The following is a 13,245-nucleotide window of genomic DNA, read 5'->3' as shown; positions in this document are numbered from 1 at the left end:
AGTATCAGGAAAGATGCAATGAGGTCAGAATAACGATGAGCTATAGACTTAATATCTTCTTCTGGTTCCACAGACAAAGCACAGACACTATGGCTTGAGGTCAGTCACAAGAAACTCCTGTATAAAATAGATAGAGGTAGGGTCATGGTATCCTCTGAATGATTAGGGTTGCCCTTTGGCATGCATTATGCACTTTATTTTATTGCACATACTCTAAGATTATTGTAGGTTAGTAAAGAAAAGTCACTGTTAATTGTAGGTTAATAGTACAAGTCAGTTTGTCCTTTCAACTATCTCTGGAAGGAAATAATGCTATAACAATACATACATGGCTACAAAAGTCAAACTAAAGTGATAAATTACCCTCGAATTCACAAGTCACTAATTCATTCAGATAATTCAACATTCATTTATTCAGGTACTTATCAAATTAATATTTCTGAACTCCTGTTGTGTGTATGACACACTGCTCAGCATTATTTATTAATCAGAGGAATGAGACAAACTGTTTTGTTTATGCAAATATTTTCTCATCAGTAACTATTTCAAGAGCAAAACTGAGCTCTAGAGGACACAATTGTCCCCACAGAGCTAGGTTCTGGCACATAACTCCCAGCAATTATAGGTGATTCACTGAGAAAGATAACCTTGAACTGTAGTTATCATGTTTAAGTTGACACCATATTTTCTTGTGTCAAGGAGAGTTATTGGATGCCAATATTGTCAATTTGAGAGAACTCAGAGGTGTCTACATTGTCCATATTAGGAGAATTCAGATGAGGAGAGCACTGGTATTTCCTGAATACTGAGGGATAAGGTGGTTTAAGAAGGTGGAAATGTAATTCTATTATAATCTCGAAACAAATTTAAACCAAGTAAAACAAAGTAGAAAGATAAAATTACAAATTTTAGGGTAAATCTCTGTAAATTTCATAACCCAAAATCCTTGTTTTTAGATATGCAGAAAAATCCCCAAACTCAACTTTAAAAAGGTAATGAAATTAGAAAAATGGGATAGTAGCAAGGTAGACATTTCACTAAACATTATCCAGATGGCAAATGAATACTTGCAAAGATTTTCAGCATCAATATCCATCAAAGAAATGCATATTAAAACTGCATTAAGATTAGCACACCTATCAGAACAGCCTAAAGAACAAATGCTGATGATCCCAAATGCTTGGGAACAATGCTGAGAGCATGACCAGCCATGTTTGGGATGGTGGGAGTGTGAAATGACTTAACTGCTGTAGTAGCTATTTAGGAAGGTCAAAGTGAAAAATACTCATCATGTGGCCTTGCAGTAGCAAGCCTGAGCATTTAGGATTTAGCACAAGATTTGCACTTGCATGCTATTCATAGCGGATTTAGTTCTTGCAACTGAGAGCTGGGAACTGCTCAAGTGTTCTGAAAAGGGTGAGCAGATGTGTAAACTGTGGCAGTCTATCCACAGCATATTAGTCAGGACAGGAATAAAAAAACCCCATAGATGCGAACAGATTAGATGAACATCTAGGAAATTACGCTGAATACAAAATGTCAGTTTTGACATATTGTAAGATTTTAGGTAATATTCATGAAATAATGTCATCATAGTGATGAAAGAATGTGCCTGTGGGTGACATGGAAACAGAGAAAATAGAAGGTAGGTTTATATGCAAAGGGATGGCAGCTGAGTGTCTTGATTTTAATGGTGTTTTTACAGACTGTGTGTGATGAAACTGCACAGAATTATACATAGATAGATAGACAAATGCATGTAAAACTGGAGAACTGAATAAATCCAATAAATATAATAGAAATAACTTATATTGCTATGTATGAAGTAGTTTTATGAGGTGCTAGTTACCAAATTGAGGTCTAGTAACATGGAACATGAAAGTATATATCACATGTTGACAAATAATCTTCAAGGAGTGTATAGAACTCCTCACAGACTTCCCAGCTCTCAGGAAAACCATGGAACGTGGACAGAACCCCATGCCTGTCAGCCATTCACACTGCAGCTGAGTGACATCTGAAATTATACATCCTGTTTTTTTGCTGATGAGGAAGCAGGCTTGCTGTGATAAAGGGTGCTAGGCATTTTGTTCTTAGATGAAGAACTGGACCAGACCTCAACTTTTCCTTCATCTTTCAGGATGCTGCATTCCAGCACACTCAAGTTATTCTTAGGTACTGCAGTTGATAAGTGGGGATATGGAGTGTTCTAAGGCTACCCAGACAACACACTGTAGTATGACTGTTGACATATTAATTATGTGAAAGGAGATGCTACCACCATTGGAAATATAACAACATATGTATGAGCAGAAACAATATCTATCAGACTGAAATAAAACCCAGATAAATTTATGGCTTGCCAAACTATAAATTACAATAAATATATAAATTGGCCAAGCCCTTAAAATTGTTTAGCATATATCAGTAAGAAATAACATAACAATAAAGTATGTCCAGCTGTGATGCTTCTGATGAAAATATAATTAAAGATAGTCAATGAAAATGATTTCATATGGAAAACTCTGCACCATAGCAGTAAAGAGGACCAAAATCTTGGGGAAATGCATCTAGGAAAAAAACCCTGAAAGCATTAAGTAATTACATGAACTGGGATCAGGGTCCAAGTAGTGTCAACACTTCTGTTTTTCATTTAGACAAAATGAAAATCCATGTGTCTAACATAAACCAACAGGATGTCTTTATGTGGGAAATGAGAAGTACAGAGAATCTGGAGTGGTAAGGCTTGGGAATCAAAGGTGGGGAGAGATTCTAGATATGGGATTTGAAATCACCATATTTTATGAGTAAATATAAAATGGAGTGGTTTTAAAAAAGGGAGAGAGAGAGAGAGAGAGAGAGAGAGAGAGAGAGAGAGAGAGAGAGAGAGAGAGAGAGAGAGAGAGAGAGAGAGGGATCTTCTTTCTTAAGCACAAGAACAAGAAAACACTCTGACTTTGAGAAAAGCTTCCCATGTGATCCTGGGCTAGAAAGATAATAAAATCAATGTCCCTAATGACTTTGCTCTGCCTTGGTATTTGTAACCTTTTAATTTGATTTGACAAGTCCAAAGTTTTCTTCTTTCAAAGATATGTATCATTTGATGATCAATCATTTAAGAAGAAATGATCTTGAATAATCAAATGAACTATTAAGATTTATTTTTTTTAAATGACAATGAGAAGACTGTTAGTTTTATTTGCTGTCAGCCAAGGACAATACAGGCAGTAAACTTAAAGCCCCTACCCAGATCTAGCCAATGGTCAGAACATTCTCCACAGTTGAGTGGAGAGCGGGATATGACTTTCTCACGTACTCTGGAGCCTCACATTTGACCATGTCCCCTGGAGGGGGAGACCTGGTGGCACTCAGAGGAAGGACAGCAGGTTACCAAGAAGAGACTTGATACCCTATGAGCATATACAGGGGGAGGTAATCCCCCTCAGGAACAGTCATAGGGGAGGGGAATAATGGGAAAATAGGAGGGAGGGAAGAATGGGAGGTTACAAGGGATGGGATAAACATTGAGATGTAACAAGAAGAAATTAATAAAAAAAAAAAATAAAAAAAAGAACTATTAAGATTTAAATAAATTCATCTTTCTGAGCTCTAAAGACCAATGTATTTTTTCTGGCTAGGTTTTTGTCAACATGACACAAGCTAGAGTCGCTGGGAAAGATGAGATCTCAGTAAAGAAAGCGTTTCCAACAATTTTGCCTACAAGTAAGACTTTTAGGGCGTTTTCTCGGTAAGTGACTGATGTGGGAGGACCTGGTCTACTGAGGATGGTGCGATTCTTGGGAAGGCGGTCTTGAATTGCGTAAGAATGCAGGCTGAGCAAGCCTTAGAGAGCAATCTAGTAAGCAGCATGCCTTCATGGCTTTTCCAGCTTCAAGATTGTGCCTTGGGTTCTTGCCTGAAATGTCTTGTATAAAACAAAGATGACTTTTGTGATTATTCAAATGAGGAAAAATGTTCCCCTTTTTGTGACTTCTCCCTTAAAGGTGTTACTGCTGAGACAGGGTTTCTCTGTGTAGCATCAGCTGTCCTGAAGACCTCATTTTTTTTTTTAAAAGAATGTTGTCCCCTGAGAATTCACTGTACTTCCAAGTCCACTGATGATAGTCTATGGTTTCCTGCGCTTCATTTCTTAATCAAGTCAATGACCTTTAAGTAAAACAAAGTCTTAAGCAAACAGGACTTCTGTTCCCATTGACACTGCAACATTGACCAACTTATTAAATGTTTTTAATTAAAGTGATCTTTCAACATGGCAATTCTTCAACATATCAGCACAACAATTGACCAGTTTGATCTAGACAGATCGCTTTTAATTATTCAAAGAAACATAATCTGAAAAATCTTTGATAAATACTGTGTAAACAGGCATTTTCCAGGGGCTAAGTAATAGAGCATAGTATGACTGAAGCTATAGGAAAAGGAAAAACTACCCCAGGGTTAAATATATTTCTTCATTTAAAAAATCCATATTCCTCTCAACTATGAAAGTAGCAGAGTTAAGTATTCAGACACGATCAAGGACTCCATGTTTCAATAAGAAGAAGACAGAAAATGTAAAATTGGAACCAACACATTTATTTGTAGTTTGGCCTTTCTAGAAGCTAATCCTAAGCACATAAATTCAATTTACAGGAAGCATTAATTCAATTTATTATTTACTTTGCAAGTGATTCTTAATCTGTGCTCCCATCCACTTTTATGTATATACAGACCTTACACTGACCTCCTGCTTTCAAAATAAACATATTCAATAAAACTAAAAACCATGAAAGGTGAAGCAAAATCCTCAAGGGTCAAATGAAAGAAAGAACAGGAGGAAAACCAGGTTAAGAGCTTGAATAGTAGCTTTCAGTGTTAGCACAAGATCATAAAGGTTGTGGAATATTAGTGAAAAGCTAAGATAGGAAAGACAGAAAAACCAGAGGGGGGTGAAGGTCGGGGAACCAGAGCAAACAAAACAAAACACACAAAAATAAGGATTTTATCTTATGTCTTTTTTTTTTTTTTTTTTTTTTTTTTTGGCCTTCCTTCTTATGTCTTTCTTATTCAAACCCATTAACAGCTTCTAATCACTGCCCAGCTTTCATGCAATCCCTAATTCCTAAATCCATGAAGCACCTCCTTTTTCTTGCTGCTCTGCACCAGGCTGATGTGTCTCCTTTGTCAGACACAGACCTCACATAGCATTTCCCTGAATGCTTGGATTAGCAAGCAATAGTTGCTATAACAAATTACAAGTGACCCTGTAGCTTAGTGGCCCAACAACAGAAATTTATTTTTTTTTAACACATTTTTATTGAAAGATAAAATGATTCATATTACATCTCATTTTCTATCCCATCCCATACATCCTCCCATTCCTCCCTCCCTCCCACTTTCACCCCAATCCCCCTTCCCTATGACTGTGACCAAGGGGGACCTCCTCCTCCTGAATATGGTGCTAGGGTATCAAGTCTCTTCTTGGTAGTCTGCCATTGGGCCTCCCCAACAAAGGGACATGGCCAAATATGGGGCACCAGAGATTCTGTGAAAGTCAGTCCCCAGTCTCCACTTAACTGTGGAGAATGTTCTGTCCCTTGGTTAGATCTGGGTAGGGGTTTGATGATGGTTGCATGTTTTGTCCTTGGTTGGTGCCTTTGATCAAGCAGAACCCCTGGGCTCAGATCCACCCATCATAATGTTCCTCTTGTAGGTTTCTAGGACCCTCTGGATCCACTTACTTCCCTATCCCCTATATTTTTCTCACCTAGAGTCTCAATAGGATGTTCTCACCTCTATCTCACTTTCCTGGTAGGTGCAGATTTTGATGGGACCTGCCCCTTGGGCTAGTGTCCAGTTATAAGTGAGTATATACCATTTGAGTCTCTCTTCTTCTGGGTTAGCTCACTCATTATGATCATTTCTAGTTCAATCCATTTGTCCACAAATTTCGGGAATTCCTTGTTTTTAATAGCTGAGTAGTATTCCATAGTGTATATGTACCACAGTTTCTTTATCCACTCTTCTACTGATGGACACTTAGGCTGTTTCCATGTTCTGGCTATTATGAATAAGGCTGCTATGAACATGGTTGAACAAATTTTCTTGTTGTGTGCTGGAGCATCTTCTGGGTATATTCCAAGGAGAGCAATAGCTGGGTCTTGAGGAAGCCCTATTCCCATTTTTCTGAGATAGCACCAGATAGATTTCCAAAGTGGCTGTACTAGTTTGCATTCCCACCAGCAATGAAGGAGTGTTCCTCTCTCCCCCCATCCTCGCCAGCATGTGGTGTCACGTGAATGTTTGATTTTAGCCATTCTGATGGGTGTAAGATGGAATCTCAGAGCCAACAACAGAAATTTATATTCCAACAATTCTGCGATTCACGGAGATGAACCAGAGCTTCGGATGCTCCTCCTGAGGGCTCCAGAGAAGAGTGTATTCATCACGTATGCCAGTTGCTTGTGGCTCCAGAAACTTCTCCCACCTTTTACAACACTCTTCCCCTTTGTCTCCTCACTGAGTATTCTCCTGGCTGAACAGAAAGGCAGTTCCAAGACCCCTTTTAGAGATCCACTAAGCACATTTGTAAAGCCCCTGTTTCTATGACTTCTGAGCATCATCACAGTATGACTAGGCTTCAAAGTTTGATTTAGGTCTCCAATTTTCATGTGATGGCCATTTTCAGAAAACACAAGAAAGGGCCTGCTTCTTCTCCCCCGCCATGTGAGGACACACTAAAAGATGAGCTACGTGACAGCTACCAAGACTCACTAGAGGGAACATCTGCTGGAAAGATGCTCTAAACCTTTCAGCCTCCAGATCACATACCCTATAGTGTTCCACTTTGGCATCCCAGACTGACTGAGATATGTGGGAATATAAACACTAAAATGAGGTAATACATATTCTGGTCAATAAGAAATGGATATACTTTTGAGGGTTTCAGCTCAACCGAAAATTAGCCCGCAGATACGTACTATCTAAGCCAAGACTAGAAGGCATATGCTTAATCTTACTAAAAATTTACATCTATATGATTTCAAGTCAGACCTGAAATTATTTATGTAAAAATATCATTTCTAGTTCAATCAATTTGTCCACAAATTTTGGGAACTCCTTGTTTTTAATAGCTGAGTAGTATTCCATACTGTAAATGTACCACAGTTTCTTTATCCATTCTTCTACTGAGGGACACTTGGGTTGTTTCCATGTTCTGGCTATTATGAATAAGGCTGCTATGAACATGGTTGAACAAATTTTCTTGTTGTGTGCTGGAGTACCTTCTGGGTATATTCCAAGGAGTGGAATAGCTAGGTCTTGAGGAAGCCCTATTCCCAGTTTTCTGATATAGCATCAGATAGATAAGCAGGCTACCAAGAAGAGACTTGATACCCTATGAGCATATACAGGGGGAGGAAGTCCCCTTCAGTCACAGTCATAGGGGAGGGGAGTAAGGGGAAAATGGGAGGGAGGGAGGAATGGGAGTATACAAGGGATGGGACAACCATTGAGATGTAATATGAATAAATTAATAAAATAAAATTTTAAAAATATCATTATATGGACCAATTAGGTTGTATTTTTATATTTAGAGTTTTTGTTTGTCTGTTTGTTTTGTGTGTGTGTGTGTTAAACAATTAGAAAAAAGAAAAAGCAGAGTCCATGACTTTGAGAGAGTACAATTGGGGAATAGGAGATAGATCTAAAGGGTTAGAATTAGGAATGAGAATGAAGGATGAAGATTGATGTAATCATATTTTACTTTTAAAACTTTAAAAATTATATCTAATTATTCAGTGTTACTAGAGACATGATAGTGTTGAATGCAGTATGAGTTTCAGATCACAGGTTGAATGTTCTAAATATTCTAATAGATCTAAAAGTGAGTGATGAAACCCTGAGGGGGTCCAGCATCCTGGGAGTTACCAAAGTCCTCGGGGACATGCCCCTGGAGGGTACTACAGGGCCCCAGCCTTACCTTCCTTCTTCTTTCTTTGTTTACTGGCTTGTGAAACAAATGCCATATATCTCCTGACTTTCTTATTAAGCATGATCACTCTGAGCCAAAAGCAAAGAGCCAACTTTTAGGTAGGAACTTCACAAACTGTAAATCAGACAACAAGAATACAATACAACACAACAACAACAGCAACAACAACCCATTTTCTCTTTGCAACTTATTCACTTTATGTATTGTTATAATGACTGCAAGTTGACTGAGTTTGCAAAGGCTGATAAATTCGTGTATAAAGTGAGCAGTTGGGGGAAAGGCTGAGCTAGCATTTGGGTCTATCCTGAGAAAGATATTTTATATATAATACCAGGAAAGTTGGGATCTTATTTTGAAGGAAAATGGAACCCTTCCAGAACTAGGCAACATTCTGTTAAATTGATTGAAAGGGGCAAGATTTAAAACAAAAGGACCCAGCTAGTTAATGGTTAAATGATAAGAACAGAATCAAGGAGCCAAGTGAGAAAGAAAACAAAACAAAAATTGTGATAAAGATGCTGAAGTGTAGCTCTTCACCACTGATGGCTTCTGGCGGGTACACGGGTGGGGAAGGACTCAATTTCCTTTAGGGGCTGGCCACTGGGAGTTTGACCATGCCCCAGTGACTATATGGCGAGCAAAACTGGACTTTGTTTTTTTCTTCTTCTTTTTGGAGGAGGAAGTCACAAGAGTGGAGGGGCAGACCTGGGAGGATTGGGAAGTAAGTGTGACTGGGGTGCATAATGTAAAATTCCCAAATAATCAATAATAATATTATGTTAAAAAAAAAACAGAATTACTATATGACCCAGCAATCTCATGACTGTATTCCCGGAAGAAATGATCAGTATGAGAGCACTGAAGTGACACTTTTGTTCCCTGCACGGATGTTCATAATTGTAATGTATGAAAATAAACCTGTGTCCCTGTGGATAAAAAAAAAAAAAAGAAAAAAAAGAAAATCTGTTGTGAGGTATGACAGGGGCATCTTTGGCACTTTTGTTTGGCTGTTTCAGAATCAGTTACTTGTAGTGATTTGGTGCTAATTCTCTTTCTCACGGGCTATTTAGCACAGCACATTTTGAAAACCTCCAAAAGTAATAACAACAGCTAGGGCTGTGCATGCTTCCATGAGGCGGGAGGCTTTTGTGGTCTTCAGCCATCCATCCCCAACCCGTTTGGCACCTCTCTCTTAACAGTGACCCATGAAGGCCTGCGCTGCTGCGTTGCCAGTGAGAGCAGCTGGCGATGACACAGCTGAGAGGCCAAGAGTCTGCTGCAGAATCCTCCTCAGCATTTTGGCAGGGCTTAGTGCAGTCTAGCATGTTCAAACTCTATCCCAGAAACAGCCCTGCGCTGCTGTACCTAGGGCTACAGGAGTGCCAGGCTAGACTGAGGCAGGATGCCACATTTTGCGGATTTCTTTCATTCCTTTACGAAAGCACTGTTTTGACCACAGTGCCAAAAACAAAACAAAACAAAACAAAAAAACATCATTCAAACATTTCTGATAATTCACATTTTCTCCTCTAGCTAGAAACGTGAGTCGAAGTTCAACATTACCAGACTAGAAGAAAACAAGATGATTTTTTTTCTACTTTTCTTCTCTTCCTTCCTTTCTTTCTTTCCTTCCTTCCTTCCTTTCTTTCTTTCTTTCTTTCTTTCTTTCTTTCTTTCTTTCTTTCTTTCTTTCTTTCTTCACTTTACATCCTAGTCATAGTCCTTTTCCTCCTCCCCTCCCTTCCCCACCCTCCTTCCCTCTTCCCTCACCCCCTTTCCTATTCCTCAGTAGAGGGCGTGCCCCCTACCCACCCACGCATCAAGTTCCGTCAGGACTGAGTTTGTGTTAAGGCTGCTCCTTTTGGTAACAGCAACTATAGATATTTTTATTTCAGACCCACCGACCTCATCACTTCAGCCTGTTGCTGGTGTAACAGAATCCCTATACAAGGTCAGGCTGACCATAAACTGTATTTATCTTCAGTCAAACTTACGATCCTCCAAACTCATTACTCTGCTGTACCCACTAGGCAAACTGAATGAAGGATTTGATTCAAGTTACCACTTCAGGGGAGGGAATGAAGGGCCCACATTAGCAGGGCCCATGTTAACAGGAATCACACCAGCAGCAGTCAAGCTCCATTCTGCTAAAGGGCTACCAGACTCCATTGTATCACAAAAGACCTCCAACTCTGACCCAGAAAGACCTCCCTGGATGAGGTCAAGCTGACTAAGAGCCAATGTTTATGTTCTAAGGAAAAAAATATCTATAATTCCAGCTCTGGGTAAAAGTCCCTGTACCAGGTTACTTCAAGCACAAATCATGTTTACGACTGGTCATTTGATGATCAGCGAGAATTCTCTACCCACACTTAGAACTGTCCATGACCAAGCTAGCCAGATAAGGGGTCAACAAAACTTGGTTTCTTTAAAAAAATAAACAAAAAAAAAAAGTTTGAGTCATAGCCAACCACCCTGCTGACCACCCTATTCCCTTGGCAAACTGTTGTTTAAGCAAATTAGAGTTTAGGCCTAGATAAACCAACTCCTGAGTATTATTGACATGGGCACAGCCATAACAAGGACACAGTGCCTCACCATGGCATCGGCAAAGCCTCTACCATATGGGACAGACTCAAAAATGACAGAGCCTTACTCTGGACTGAGGGCGAATGCTGGCAGTGTTTACAAAAGCTAGAAAGCAGGGATCCCTCCTCTAGGACGTGTACATCCTGAGTCTGCTGGCCTACACAGATCTTCTACCCAGACTAGCTAATGTCTACAAACAGCTATTCAACTTGACCAGGTTGAAGGTGTATCTTTTCTCCAATGTGCGTTCTTTTCTTTCTCTTTCCCCCTTTTTCTTTCCTTTCTTTTTCTGCTTCATGGTAGAAAAAATAACCTGGTATCTATAGGTGTGTGGAATTACATATGTGTCTTCGGTTCTATCCCACTGATCAATGTACTTGCTTTTATGGGCCTAGGCATGCTTCAGCTCACAGATAAGGGCTCAGACTACATTAGCTGCTTTAGGGGATGACTCAGATATTACCAAGTCTGAAGAGTAGTAAAGATGGGCCCCTCCTGCATAATCAGCAGCTTTAACTCTAGGACTTTGATTATTGGTGAAAAGCATACAATCTGGGTGTTATTTCTGGTCCTGGGTGGAAGTAAGACAATGTAAAATATCCAAAAGGTCATAAGATTAATATCTAGCCGAGGCTTTCTGGTGGAGAACAAAGATGCACCATTGTCCCCATCACTAAGGAGTTAGTCTAGGAGACTGCAGAGGTGGCTCAGTACTTGCTGGGCTACAATGAAAATGAGTCTCTAGCAATGATGTGAAAGCAGAGCATGCAGATGCATCTAGCCCTTGGGAGGGAGACAGGTCAATCCCAAGAGCTCAGCTGTTAGCCTTAATTGACAAGGGAGGAAGATACTCAGTGTTAACCTCTGGCTCCACCTGTGTACACATGCAAGTGCACATGTACCCATATGGACACAAATGACCTGCACACACATACACTACTACTCAATGAGAGCGTTGGCCGTTGGTGAGGACAGTGCACCAGAGGAAGCCGTCCAATCAGAAACCTCAAGACAGAGTTTAAAATCTACCTAAAGATGTAGGTGGTGTGTACGATAGTTTCTCTGGTCATTATCTGCCTGTACCCCTTGAGAGTTGAGGATGTACCACTTCCCTCTGTAACAAAGGCTGCCTGTTTACAGCATGCCTTATGTTTCTCATCTGAGTTCTTTCATCGAGATATCGAAATCTAAGAAGTTGAAGGGACGTTGGAGCAAGATGCTCATAACATCAGGATTCCTAAGTGAGGAGAAAGCTGAAAAGAATACTGAGAGTCAGCAATAGCTTATGACTTGGGATGTCAGTATTGCAAAGTTACCTAGGGAAAAAAAACCTGAAACACGTACTATTTCATTTTTAGGCAAAGAAACCAAAGAACACCAGCAGAAATGCCTATTATTATTATTATTCCTTTTTTTTGGCACTTTCTTTCATTTTGGTTTTTATTTTTTATTATTTAATTAATTTATTCAGATTAAAACTAAATTGTTATCCCATCACTTGTATCCTTCTGTTCCTCCCTTCCTCCCGCTTTCACCCTATTCCCCTTCCCTAGGTCTATGACCAAGGGGGACCTCCTCCCCCACTATATGGTCATATTATTATTCCTAATCCTCTTGTCTGACTGTTCCACAATTGTGTATCTGAATCCCAAATCTCTGTATAATTTTCTCTCTCTTTTTTTTCCTCTGTACAATTTATACCAAGCTTTACAAATATGTGAGAATAGCTCTCCAGATTAGGAATCATAGCATGAGATAACCCCCAAGCTCTCTTCTACCCCTCTAGAAATTTATGACTTTAATATATTTTACCAATACACCTCTGTGTCTAATAAACAGCACAATTTTCTATAGCTGAAATATTTTTTTTTTTTATTGTCTCATAAGTATATATGGGATATATAGATATATATTATTTTTAATGTAATCACAGTAGTACAAATAAGACAAGGAGATATAACAAACCTTTATGACCCTTTCAAATGTCCGGGTTTTTTTTTCTCTCTTGTTTCTCAGAATAGTACATAAGTTGTCTGTCTTCTAGGGAGCCAGAATACACATAAAAGTAGTAGTTTTTGTGTGCGTGTGCTAGGATTTTATCTGAATCACTAAATCCACCTGACATTCTACTCATATTGTAAAACCAAAGGGAGGAGACAAATTTGAACATTTTTAAAAGTCAATTTTATTTGTCCCACAAGGAAATGCTTTTTTTTTTTTTTTTCCTATCCAGACCAGAATAATGTAAAGTGACTTGAATGGAAAAAAGCAAGTTTTCTTTCGGCAAGCTATAGTGTAACCTAAACAAAAGACAGTGATTGTGCAAAAAGTATGACATTCATAAGTCAGAAAAGGAATTTGAATATCTTTGCCTGACTGGAAAGTAGAAGAAAATCAACTGGAATAGCAGAGTGACTTGAGCTGTCACAAAGCCAGCCGGTGCTGGGGTCTAATACAGAAGAGACCTCTCATTTCCCTCAGTGGCAACAGAGAAATCCTTCTAAAGAGATTTTTGTAATGGTTTATTTATATTTATTATTTTTATGTGTATCAGTGATTTGCCTCCACGCATGTATGTACCCCATGTCTATATAATGTCAGTAGAGGCCAGAAGAAGCCAGCGTACTTGCTGGAACAAGAGTGATCTGCCGTGTGGGTCCTGG

Source organism: Acomys russatus, chromosome 20 (assembly GCF_903995435.1).
Source record: "Acomys russatus chromosome 20, mAcoRus1.1, whole genome shotgun sequence".
NCBI lineage: Eukaryota > Metazoa > Chordata > Mammalia > Rodentia > Muridae > Acomys > Acomys russatus.
This window is presented reverse-complemented; position numbering follows the sequence as displayed.